Here is a 12,702-nt window from a genome sequence, read left to right as displayed (position 1 = left end):
CCATAAAGATTTAAGAAAATAAGCAAACAAATGAATGAACGAGCTGTTATTATTTTACCTGAGTCCCAAAGGCCCAATACTTCCTTTAAATGCATGCCTATGAGCCGCTTGGTTTCAGAATTGTGACTCACAGCTGTGGGCAGAGCTTGGCTTTTTGAGTTCTTGCAACAGAGCTTTCAGGTCAGGGGAGTGAAAAAGAAAAGCAAAGGTCAGGGCACAAATAAAGGGGGTGGGGAGAAGAGCTGAACTTCAGCGAGAGGTGGGTAAGTCCTTGGATTTGCTCAGTCATCTAGTTTGAGGTGCGTGCTTCTTGCCCACCTCACCTAAGAGGAATCACTTTGTTGGAAGTTCCACATGTGAACAAGCAGATGATTTAGCAAACCCTCCCACAGACATTTGAAGATGCGTGTCTTCTTTGTGAGTAAGGTTTTCTTTCCAGCTGTTCTCTTTTTTTGTCAGAGGGCCAGTTCTGCGTCTAGTATTGTTCTGCTTAGGTTGCTGCAAGAGGCAGGGGAAATACAGTCCTGCAGAGGAAGGAAGGGTCAGAGGGCAAAGGAGGCCTGGGGAGGTTGGCTTCAGAAGGACTTGGAAGCACAGAGGAAGGGAGTGAAGTGAGAGATAAGGCAGCGGCTCTCAGGATAAGGGAGGGGGTGGTAAAGGGCTCAAGGGAGGGGCATGAACGCAGAAAAACAAGAAGGAAAGAGTACATAATGACCAGAGTAAATAGGAGAAAGAAAAGTGGCTTATTTTAAAAGTATGCAAGTATATATGTAACACTATGCCCTACAAATTTGTGTATCTAAAATGACTTTAAACCACATCCTCTAAAAAGGAAAAAAATGGAAAATCTGCTTCCTCCAACTTCCACATGTACAATATTTATTGATTCATTTTACAAAATCTCAATACATATATATATATATATGGAGAGAGAGAGAGTCATTGGCTTCATTTTTTCCTAGATCAAAATATTTTATTTACCATTTAGTCTAATTATATAATTTATGTTTGTTTTAAATATATATACCAATTATAACTCCATGTTCAATTTTATAATAATCATGAAAAATCATTACGTTACATTTAGTAAACTTACTGGGCAAGTGTGAGGAACAAAGTTCACATTCCCAAAAGCTACATAAATTTGGGATGTGCAGGGAGTCCACTTAAAATTTTAACCTCAGGGAATTACTAGACCAAGCTGGCTAGAAAGGGCACACACACACACACACACCTGCGAAGAGGGAGGGAGTAAAGTTTTCACCCATGAACATTAAAGAATGGTGCTATGTGATATAAGTACTGTCTTCACCATCTTGATCATCATGACTACTGTCATGAGAAAAAAAGATGGAAACATTTTATGGAGCCCAAGAAAAGAAAAACAAACTTAGAGATTCAGATAAAGGAGCAAATGATGGAACAAAGTTTCTGTTAATAAGGGAAAAGGCTAATACCTATTTTGCCAATATAATGTATGACTGGGGGCACAAACCATACTGTATTCTTTGTGAGCTTAGTCAACTAGAGTAGAAACTCTTAGAGGTACCAAATTACACAGAGGAAAGCATGAATAGCTCCTCTAGAGCAATGTACAGTTAGCAAACCTGAAATGCAATACCCTCATCGTAGAATTACCCATCACCCCTTCATGCCTCTGTCTGACAGTGTAAACTGATTCTGCCAGTCCAAGCTGTCTCTGCTGAGATCATGGTTCACTGCAGGTCCACACACTACAGTTAACAGAAAAGCATTCACAGCTTAGCATTATCTCTCCAACCCACCCAATTCGGTTCTAGTTGCCATTCAATAAGTGCTTATGGAGTGCTTCTTATCTCACTAAGTACTATTCTAGGCCTTGAGGAATGCACACAAAATGTGGGGGAAAAAACAAACAAACAAACAAACAAACAAGAAGCCTCAAATCCATCTGCTTTGAGAGACCAAGCACATTTACTTAAATGCAACTATCAAGAGATAATAAGAAACAATATCAGACAGAAACAAATTGAGAGGAAAGAAAATATAAGATCATCTTGTTTAGAGATTTTCAAACTGCACTTCCTGAAACCCTGGGGCTTTGTGGCAATACTTCAGGAGTACCAGAAAGATTGACATATATTGTGCCAAACACTGAAGATTTAAATGATGTTAGAAGGTTCACTGTGACAATTTTTGTAATAGCAAAAAGTTACAAACAACTAAATGTCTTTCAACAAGGGTCTGCCAAAATAAATTATAGGCCCTTCATACAACGAAATACTAAAGAGCTGGCATTTAAACAAGAAATAAATCTTCTAGATTTGCTAGAGAAACATCTTCATGCTCTATAAGTAATGACAATGTATGTTGCCAAAACACAAAAATCCATAGCATAATCTCATTTCTGTTTAAAAAAAAAAGTGAGATAGTCACATGTATGTATTCATACACCTATGTCCTGTGTGTGTATACATGTGTGTATGTATACCTGAAATATTATTTTGGAAAGATACAATAGAATCTTGTCTTTGAGTAGTAGGATTAAGAGGGGTAGAGGAGGAAATTATGCCAAACTCCTTATTCTGTTGATTAAAACTGAGATTCGGGAAGCCCATAACTTACTTATTCCAAGATATCTATTGAGCATTATCCAAACCCCTGCAATGCAGCTCCAGCCTTTGGACCTCTTCTTTGTGTCTTTCCATGCCTCAGGAGAAGCTCACTATGGTGAGGAATCATTTGTAGAAGCATTTGGTCGTGAGTGTTACCCACGGTTTTCTACCCGTTTTCTCAACGTTAGATTATCTCGTTCTTATTACCCTGTACACAGGTACCTCTCTTCCTTATCTAATAAGTACACGTTTACTCACCAAGACATGATACTGAAAGAGGTGATAACAGTTGGGGCACAGTGGTCCCCACATTTGTAAAAAGGGTTTCTCCAATAGGAGACTTAACCTGTTACTTTACTCGTTTACCTTTGAAATACCCATATATTTATAATTTTATGAGATACTACCTGGACTTTCATATTCTTATCTGATTCTCACCATGTATTCTACCTTGAAGTTCTGAGAGGGAAATGGTTCTGTTTTATTCTACTTCACAACTGAGAAACTACCATGCCGTTGGGTAGTACACTAAATGGAACTTTTAATGCCCTACCCCCTTTTGGGGGGGGGACAATTATAGTGGTGAAATTGGTGTTCTAGTTATGTCAAATAGGGGTCTGTTTCTCTGAATAGTGCTTCATTGCTCTCCCACAATTAGAGCTATGTGTGTGTGAAACTTCCAGAGTGTTCAGCCTGGCCAGTTTGTCCACAAAGTCTAGAATGTGCCTAGAATCAGGACCAGAAGCAAAAGCTTCATTTAAGACATCTTCTCAGGCTTGGGAGCTGTCATTTGGAAACTTAAAAGCCAAATAAATAAAAAATCTGGACGGGTACACTCTCATTGTTTTTTAGCAAAACTTGAGTTCCTCGCAGCGCTGTGTTTGTTTGTTTTCTCTGGGAACCAAGCAGCTGTCCTACACCCAAGCATGTATCATCTCACGACAGTGACTCAGAAAGCTGTGCAGATGTCATGGCTTACATAGTCCCTAAAAAATGCCTACCATGCAGGAAGTGAAATAAGGTTCTTGGACTCAGCAGAAATGGGGTGAGGATAAAGAGGCTGCTTTGAATTTGTGGGTTTTCCCAGGCTGCTTTGGAAATGTCTCATGCAAATCCAAACAGTATCTGGGTCACAGATAGCTTGCAACCAACAATTCTGAATAGACTTTTAGTCTTCTGGTACATGTAGAAGCAGTAGGCCTATGTGGAAAAATAAAACGGTTTAAATAACTTAGATAGTTTCATAGCCTAGTGCCAATGAGGATCCTTTTCTTCTCCCTAAAAGTATAACATTCTTGGAGTCATTTCCAAGGCCTAAACCTTTATTAAACTGAGCAATAAATAAAATCCAGTCATCTAGTGCTTCTACTAACAAGAGCTTAAATATCTAAGATGTATTGTTTCTGAATACATTTCTCTGTATGTATATGTATATAGTCCAGCTTTTTAATGGAGAAACAGCTTGCTAGAGACATGAATCACATCATTGTGTTTGACAAAGCATTTACTTTGTAACTTTTATGACTTTAGAAGCCTGTCAGATCCTATTTGCAAACTTTCTCTTTACTTGTAGTTATAATAAACCAAAAGTACCTAGAATTCTATGGGACATAGACTGTCAGGAAATGTTGAGTGCATCATTTTGAGGGAAAGCAAACACATTTACAAGAAGACTTCAACATGCAAATAGACAGCGATTTAAGAATATGCAAATGAGAAAATAGTTAAAAATGAGGAAGGATTTAAGAATAGAGAAATCAAGATGTAAAGCAACTTTTTTAATAGTCACTTTAACCTCATAACCTGTATTTTGGCCTGAAAATGGTACCATCAAACTTCTACACTGATAGAGAAGTTTTGGGGGAAAGTCCCAAAGATGACCACAACCTAAAAATGCACAGCTTAGAGGGGAGTTTCCAGTGGTCTTGGCCTTTAGCCCAGGCCCAGGCTATCTATTTGAAGTGTCCCCATGGTGTATGCTTGGCTTGGTATAGTGTCAGCTGTTATGCATAGATGATTGGAGGTAGTCCTAAGAATCCTCTGGGGAAGAAAGGTGCTCTAAAGCTCTAAGTCTGATTGACTTTCAAGGACAATGACTAACTTACTGTTGAAGATTACCCATACTTTCTAAATTGGTGTCTAAATGTTATGGCTTGCTTTGTCGAAGCTTCTCTGAAAGCCACCACCAATGAATGTTGACACTCATTTGTAGGCTGTTTTATGTAAGCACTAGACACACAGAAAGTAACACATAGGAGAGAAAACAACTTCCAAGCTATGTATAATGAGGCTTTGACACTGAATGGTTTACTGGCATTTCTGTTTCTACCATCACACTCCATCCAGAGACTGCAAGCACATTTTTATTCAGTATCACAAAGCCTATAGAAGAATGGAGCTTGAATTCTTTTTGGACTTGAGTGTAAATACCACACAACTTCTGACCTTTGGTTGACTCTATTTCATCATTTTCAAAATAAAAGTGGATAAAAGCACTTTTTGGCTATCATGAGTTCAAATCACTTGGATTAGGGAGCCAGAGGATATCTTTTTCAGATGTAAGAATATGAAATATTGCTGGGCAGTGATGGCACATACCTTTAATCCCAGCACTTGAGAGGCAGAGGCAGGCAGATTTCTGAGTTCGAGGCCAGCCTTGTCTACAGAGTGAGTTCCAGGACAGCCAGGGCTACACAGAGAAACCCTGTCTCAAACAAACAAACAAACAAACAAACAAACAGAATATGAAATATTATTTTTAATATTTTCAGAGTTTAGCAGACAGTAGACATTTAATAAATATTTATTGAATGGGTGAATGGCATATGAAACATAAGTAAGTTTAGGCTTGACTCAATAAATGTTCATTTCTTCTAACTAACAATAATGAGGCTTTCCTTAGAATTCATCTATAACATTAAAACTCCTTCTCTGCACACCAAGGCTTAAACTTGGACCTAGCAGAAGAGAAGGCAGGATGTATTACACATAGGAATCATCATTTGCCTACTCACATCTATGGTATCAAATCCTATCATGGAAAAATCCTTTGTATGAATAAAAGCCTTTCCCTTCCCTTCCCTTCCCTTCCCTTCCCTTCCCTTCCCTTCCCTTCCCTTCCCTTCCCTTCCCTTCCCCTCCCCTCCCCTCCCCTCCCCTCCCTTCCCTTTCCCTTTCCCTTTCCCTTTCCCTTTCCCTTTCCCTTTCCCTTTCCCTTCCCCTTTCCCTTTCCCTTCCCCTTCCTCTTCCCCTTCCCCTTTCCTTTCCCCTTTTCTTTCTTTCTTTCTTTCTTTCTTTCTTTCTTTCTTTCTTTCTTTCTTTCTTTCTTTCTTTCTTTCTTCTTCTTCTTCTTCTTCTTCTTCTTCTTCTTCTTCTTCTTCTTCTTCTTCTTCCTCTCTCTCTCTCTCTCTCTCTCTCTCTTTCTTTCTTTCTCCTGATTTTCCCACACAGGGTTACTTTGTGTATAATCCTGGCTGTCCTGGAGCTCACTCTGTAGAACAGGCTTTGAAAAGCCTTTTTTGTTGTTGTTGAATTTTATAGTCTACCTACGGTGTTACAATATAATCTTTTTGGCAATTATTTTTTCCCTCTAGTCTGATGTTTGAGAATTTGTTTAAGATAAATATATTTCAAATAAGTCTTTTGAATTAGTTCTTATTTGTCCCAGTTTTCCCACAGAAAGTCTAAGAGATTATTAAACTAAAGTTCACATGTGGGTCATTTAGGATTCTAGAAATTTAAAAATAGATTATCATTTTTATTCATATGATCATTGCCTTGATTATTTTATAAGTAATGGACTTTATTTCTTATTGTTGTGGTGTGGTAAATGATAATGTTATCCTAATTAAAATCATCTCATTGCTTTTTTTTTTCTGGACCACTAAAATTCTGACCTTAAGATAACAATTTCAGTGTGCATTAGAATTACTTTGGATATATGCTTACAACTTTTCAATTGATAAAAGTATTAAATATAACATACAGATGACATATGGGGAAATGAATGCACAAACTGACTTTCAGTTAAAAAAAAAAATCTTTTCAAACAAGGAAATGACATTTCCCTGAAGTTACTCTTGCATACTTGAAGCCATAACATGAGCGAGCAGTCTCAGAACTTGCTCCTCTGCAAGTCAAAATGCCGCTGGAATATTCATAAATCTTTGTATGTGATGGAGACTTGGAGTTAATTGGCATTACAGATCCTTGGTGTGGTAATTCAGGGTTGGCATTGATGAGTATGACTTTTTCAAGACAGACAAGTAAGGATCATAAGAATGAATTGTGTACCTAAAATATACATACTTGTGCTGACTATGAAAGTCTAATGTCACCGAGTTCACAGAAAGTTCCTGAATGAAGTTAAATGGGGGGGGGGGGTAGGTACAGGGAAGAGATGACAATGCATAAAAGTCAGAAACAAACTGTGGATCATTTGGAGGATGGTGTTGGAAAAATAATACAGTCTTCCAGATAATAGGGGATTCAGGCTAAGTTTTATTTTGAATAATAAGTGAGCTTTTAAATCGAGTCCCTTAAAATATGTCACAGTGATGAGCATAGAGTCCAAGCCACAGTGACTGGTGGCTTTGTTACATACGTCAGTTACATGTCTTATTGCTCTGGCAAGAGCAACTGAGGAGAGACGGGTTTATTGTGGCTAGTAGTCTGAGAGGAAAGCAAGGCAGGGACAGAACGGGCAGTTAGGAGAGGTGGGAGAGGGAGGGAGGCAGAGGGATTCCAGGAGTCCAGCCAATGAGATGGTGAGGCTCACATTCAAAGTGAGTCTTCCCTCCTTTGTTGAACGTTTCTAGAATCATCCCCCTGGATATACCTAGAGGTATGTCTTCATAATGCTTCTAAATCCAGTCAAGTTGACAATGGAGATTAACTGTCAAATTCATCCTTACATATCATATCTTGTTTCAAATGACAAAGCCATGTAGGACCTAGCTACTCTACAACAGCAGTCTGGATATTTCACGCTGTCACACTTTCACACCTCTGTACTTGACATCTACATCAACAGCCAACAATAGCTACAAAAGATCACTGGTGACATTTGGAAATTTAGCTCACAGAGATGGAAATTCTAGAGTTAACCTAATAGTGCTGGTCAAGTGCAGTGCCTGCAAGCAACTTCATAGATGGAGACCAAACCCTCTATGGGCTAGAATTACTTTCATTGTTTTGTGCCTGGTACTTGGAGAGTGCAAAATTTTTGTCTTAATGCAAACTTAGCATTTATGGATGTTGACCTGCTCCATTCTCCCATTCACAGTGGCATCATTGAAGTTTCCTGAATGAAATATTTTTAAAGCAGCTTTATTGCAGCTACTATGCCCTTCTACAGGAGCCAATTCAAAGCCAACCTGTTCCCTTTGGGGAAGGATAACTTGCTTAGCCCCTGCCAACCACTTCCTGTCAGAGGCCAACCGTTGTCTTTGTATACTTCCTGTCAGAAGTCAAACCTTGTCTTTGTGTACCTATGACCCACTTGTCATCACTCCTCCGTGCTTTTCTACCTGCCATAAGTGGTGCTCCATTGGGATGCTACTCATGTTGGATACCATGATGCTCTGGTCAGATCCCCTTTTCAGCTTGGCAGACCTAGCCTCATCTCTAGGGAAAATAAACTGATGAAGTTTACAGCTGTGTCCTTTCCTGAGCTCTGACTTGTCCAAGACTACAATCTGTTCTAAAGGGAAGGCCAAAAGCAGAGTGGCCAACAGGGACTTACAAAAAAACAACTCCTAGGTGGCGTTTTGGACACTTCTAATGACCAGCCCAGATGCCCAGTGAAATTGTAGCCTAGCTTTCCCTTTTGCACAATCTCTCTACCATCACAGTCACTGAGCACTGAGCACTCCTCCGAAAGCCTGTGACTGTCTCTCACTCAGCCCACGTGAGTCTGGTTCACTATTGCCTCTTCTTTCCTTCTAGCACATTTTCCCGGCTCTGCTGCCTGAAATCTGAGTCTCTTATATGCTATGCACTGGGAGAACACAACTGGACATTAACACCCAGTCCCGCTGTGGCATAGCAGTTCTCAGAGCTGTGGTGTTCAGAGACACTTTTGGATTCTAGCATACTTGGTGACTCACTCAGAAAGATTCCTTTGCAACCATAATGATGACACCCACTAGCCTTTCAGTTCATAGAGCTGTGACCTATCCTTCCCACTCTCTTTTAAATGTTTCCGAGGCAAAACTCTTGTATGGTTAAGAAAAGAGCAGAGATTTCATGTTGTTTTGGTGGCACTTCTAAACTCGAGCTGTTGTAACCCACCCAACTCAATGCAGCTCAATACAGCTTTTGAAAAGCATGATAAAATCGGTATCATCTGTTGTAGGAAAGTAAAAATTACTTGACTGAATTTTGTGGTATACAATAAAAGAAGCTAGAACGTATTTGTCTGTGGCTGCTTCTGAAACACTCAACTTTATTAGTAATTGCTGTGGGTGGCACGATTCCAGAGCACCATATACAGCGTTTAGCAACTTCTTCATTTATTCTGCAATGAGTTGCTTACACCAGAAACAACCTTTTAAGAAAAACAAAGTGTGCTGGAGGTCAACTTTAAAGTGTCACATATACTAGACAGGCCAGAGCTCGGACCTGGGTAACATGCTCCACTCCAAATCTACATTTTAAATTGATCATGTTCTGTAGAGTATGCAGATTAACATGGGGGAAGCCCATGTTAATGGGGTTTGTAGAATGGTGCCTGAAGAAGCCTTCTTCGTGTTCATATCCGGTCTCAACAACCAACACTGCATTCTCTGACCATTTAAAGTGTCAATGCAGATATATGTGCTGCCCTGGGTCTTTTACTCCATTGTTTCTTAAAACACATCACATCATCCTGAAATTAGGGTCTTGTGGAACTCCTGAAAACTGCTTTTTTCCTAGATCCCACCCCACACCAACTAAGTTAGAGTCTGGGGCCATCTGCCCAGGAAGATAGTCTTTCAGTGGCTTCTAGTGTAGCTTCTGATACACTAAGGATAAGAGACCCAAGTGGGGAAATAGCTGGTAGTCTGGTCATTTGACAGGGAAGTGCTGAGGCAGGGACGATTTCCCTTCCTTTATTTTATCTCCTCACAGTTGTTCTCGAAGCAGTGTGGAGCTTCCTTGTTGCCTCTCCTCCTCCTCTTCCTTGTCTTCCTCCTCCTCCTCCTCCTCCTCCTTCTTCTTCTTCTTCTCTCTCTCTCTCCTTAGAATTATTTTCATTTTTTTTTTTTTTTGGTATTTTTAGGACAGAATTTCACTGTGTAGCCCTGGCTATCCTGGAACTGCTTCTGTAGACCAGGCTGGACTGGGACTAAGAGTTCTGCCTGCCTCTGCCTCCTTAGCGCTGGCATTAATGGCATGGGTTAGCATGCCTTCATTTTTATTATTTTATGTGTATGAGTATTTTGCCTGAATGCATATCTGTGCCTCACACACGTCACACACCACAGAGGAGGTGGTGAACCTCCATGTGGGCACTGAGCAACGAACCCAGGTTCTTTACAGCAACATGAACTCATGAACACTGAGCTAACTCTCCAGTGTGCCTCTCGGTCTTATCCACTTCGGCTCAGCTGTCCAGTACTCATAAAGAACTTGTCCCTGTTTTTAGTAGTTAATCTCCTGCCATCTGGTGTTGTTCTTATCTGGGCATCAGGTAAGGCTCTGGTTCACCTCACTTGGGCATTTGGGTGAGTCAGTGAGAAATCCCTGACTCACCAAAATAATTTTCATGCAATTTCCTTTCTGACCTCCTTCCTTGCTCATATGGGAGAGAAAAAATGTCTTCATGTATGTACGTATATATGTATGTATGTATGTATGTATGTGTGTGTGTGTGTAGTATATGTATATATGTATAGACCATAGGTTGTCATCATATTCCTTTCTTAGTAGGAATGAATTCCTTCCACATTATGTTTTGAGACAGTCCCTTATGGAGCCTAGAATTCACTGTCTTAGCTAGACGATGCAGCCAGTTAGCCTCTGGACCTTCCTGTATTTGTTCCCCAGCACTGAGGTAATAGGAATCTGCTGCCACGCCTAGTTTCTTACATGCAGGCTGGGAATCCCAGATTAGGCCCTCACACAGCAGCATTTTACCCACTGAACCATTGCCATCTCCTGGGAGTGGAAGACTTCTAAGGACACCACAGGGCACTCCGAAGTGTCAGCCATTAGCGTCCCCAGGATATAGTTTCTTTACTTTGTCTTTACTATTTTTGTCTAACTGTATCTGTCAGCATACTTCTCTCTTCTTCTGGACCTACTATTTCTGGACCTACTATTCTCTAAAAGCTCTATTTTTCAGAATGATACTCTTATCCAAAATAGTAAAAGTTCAAATGGGGAGCAGGTAAGAAGTGGGGAGAGGGGCAGTGATTTGGCTTCATCATCTACCCAAACTGTCTTCCCTTATCTATTGCTCCGACTCATTTAGCTACTTTGGTGATGTGTAATACTCCTCCAAAGACTAGCCTCTTTCATTCTTTCATCTTGAGAGATACGCACCTCTGCCTACAGAATCCAGAAGAAAAGGGAAGATATTTGCTCTAAGTAAAAAGGTGAAATGGGCTTCTGGAAACCCTTAGGCCTCTCTGGTTCTCCTGAAAACTCCTGGGCTGAGATGTGTGTGTCCCTCCACCTCTTTAGTGCAGAGCTCCCAGTGCTTTGTTCTCTCAGACCATCCCTTGTCCCAGGATGCATTCTCAACCCCACACTCTCCAGTCTCTGCCTAACTTCCTGGTGAGTTACCTCCTCTAGATCCTGCATCCTTTCCTCCTGGGACACTCTGCTGAACATCATTCCTTTCCAGCAATCAGCTGACTTGGTGACTCTTCTGCAAAGTGCACTCTGACAGAAGTCTGAAGGAGGAAAATAACCTTTTCTCTGACTACACCCCTACCAGTTCTAATTCTCCCTCTTTAGAGAAAAGTAAATCAAAGTTTGCAAGGAAAAGGGAAGGAGAGAGAGAGAGAGAGAGAGAGAGAGAGAGAGAGAGAGAGAGAATGGGTGAGTTCAGTTTTTTTTAGCAATCTTTAGAAGGGCAGTGGTGTCTTCTTTTTGTGCAAATTCCCTCACCCCCAATCCTCCTTTTCTTTGAACATCAGGCACATAGTAGGACCTCACTTCATAATGGCTAGTGACTATTATTCCCCAAAAGGGACAAAAGGAAGTAATTTCAAATAACCAAACATTGGTTTGATATGAATTTCTGAGGTCTTCTGAATTCATTAAAATTGATCACTCATCAAATGTAATTACAGACAATCACTGAAATTCAAAATTAGAAAGGTTGGGATTCTCTGCCTCTGTGTATTACTTGTGCTACTGTTACTTCCTGTTTATGAATTGACTCTGTGAATTCAAATCTAGAATGTATCCAAGATCAAAAACAGGACGGAAGGAAAAGAAACCATTATTTTTGTAAACATGCTAAGGCCAGTTGTGCTTTATGACTGTGTCTCACTTCGTTTGAAAAGCGTTTGTGTTATGTGTGTGTGGTATGCTGTGTATATATGGTATGCATGTTTATTGCTATTGGTATGTACACGTATGTGTGTAGGCCAGAAGTCAATATCAACTGTCTTTCCTTGATTGTTCTCTTCCTCCTCCTCCTCCTCCTCCTCCTCCTCTCCCTCCTCTTCCTCCTCCTCCTCTTCTTCCTCCTCCTCCTCTTTTTTTTGAATCAGGGTCACTCACTGAACCAAGAACTCACAGACTCCACTAATCTGACTGATTAATGAGCTTCAGAGCTCTGCCTTTGCAGCATGTGTGGCTACCCTCAGTCTTCACTGTAGGTTCTGAGAATCCAGCCTCAGTCTCTCCTGATTGTATGACAGGTACTTTATTGACTGAGCCACCTCCCAACCCTTACCCTGTTCATTTTTGCAGAAGCCCTGTGAAGAAAGTGTCATGGCCTCATCTTACAAAGGAAGGAGCTCAGAAACTGGTAAAGGAAATTGCTCACAGTTGTGGGAACAAAAAGAATAGAAGCATGATTTGCACTCAGGTCTGCAAGACTCCCAGAAGACACGGTCTTCTTCTTTAAGGATGTGTGTGTGTGTGTGTGTGTGTGTGTGTGTGTGTGTAC

General features: G+C 40.5%; 1 long non-coding RNA gene across 2 annotated transcripts in view; it reads left to right on the top strand.

Moving 5' to 3' along the window:
- The first annotated feature begins 240 nt into the window (after positions 1-240).
- Positions 241-12,702, top strand: part of LOC147005928 (uncharacterized) — a 65,361-nt gene continuing 52,899 nt past the window's right edge. For both annotated transcript variants that reach the window (XR_015046541.1, XR_015046540.1), the window contains exon 1: positions 241-417. This is a non-coding gene — a long non-coding RNA (uncharacterized LOC147005928). The remainder of the gene's footprint in view (positions 418-12,702) is intronic.

The sequence above is a fragment of the Mus caroli genome, unplaced genomic scaffold (genome assembly GCF_978045245.1).
Source record: "Mus caroli unplaced genomic scaffold, Mus_caroli_1 scaffold_2, whole genome shotgun sequence".
In the NCBI taxonomy this organism is placed as follows: Eukaryota; Metazoa; Chordata; class Mammalia; order Rodentia; family Muridae; genus Mus; species Mus caroli.
This window is presented reverse-complemented; position numbering and strand designations above follow the sequence as displayed.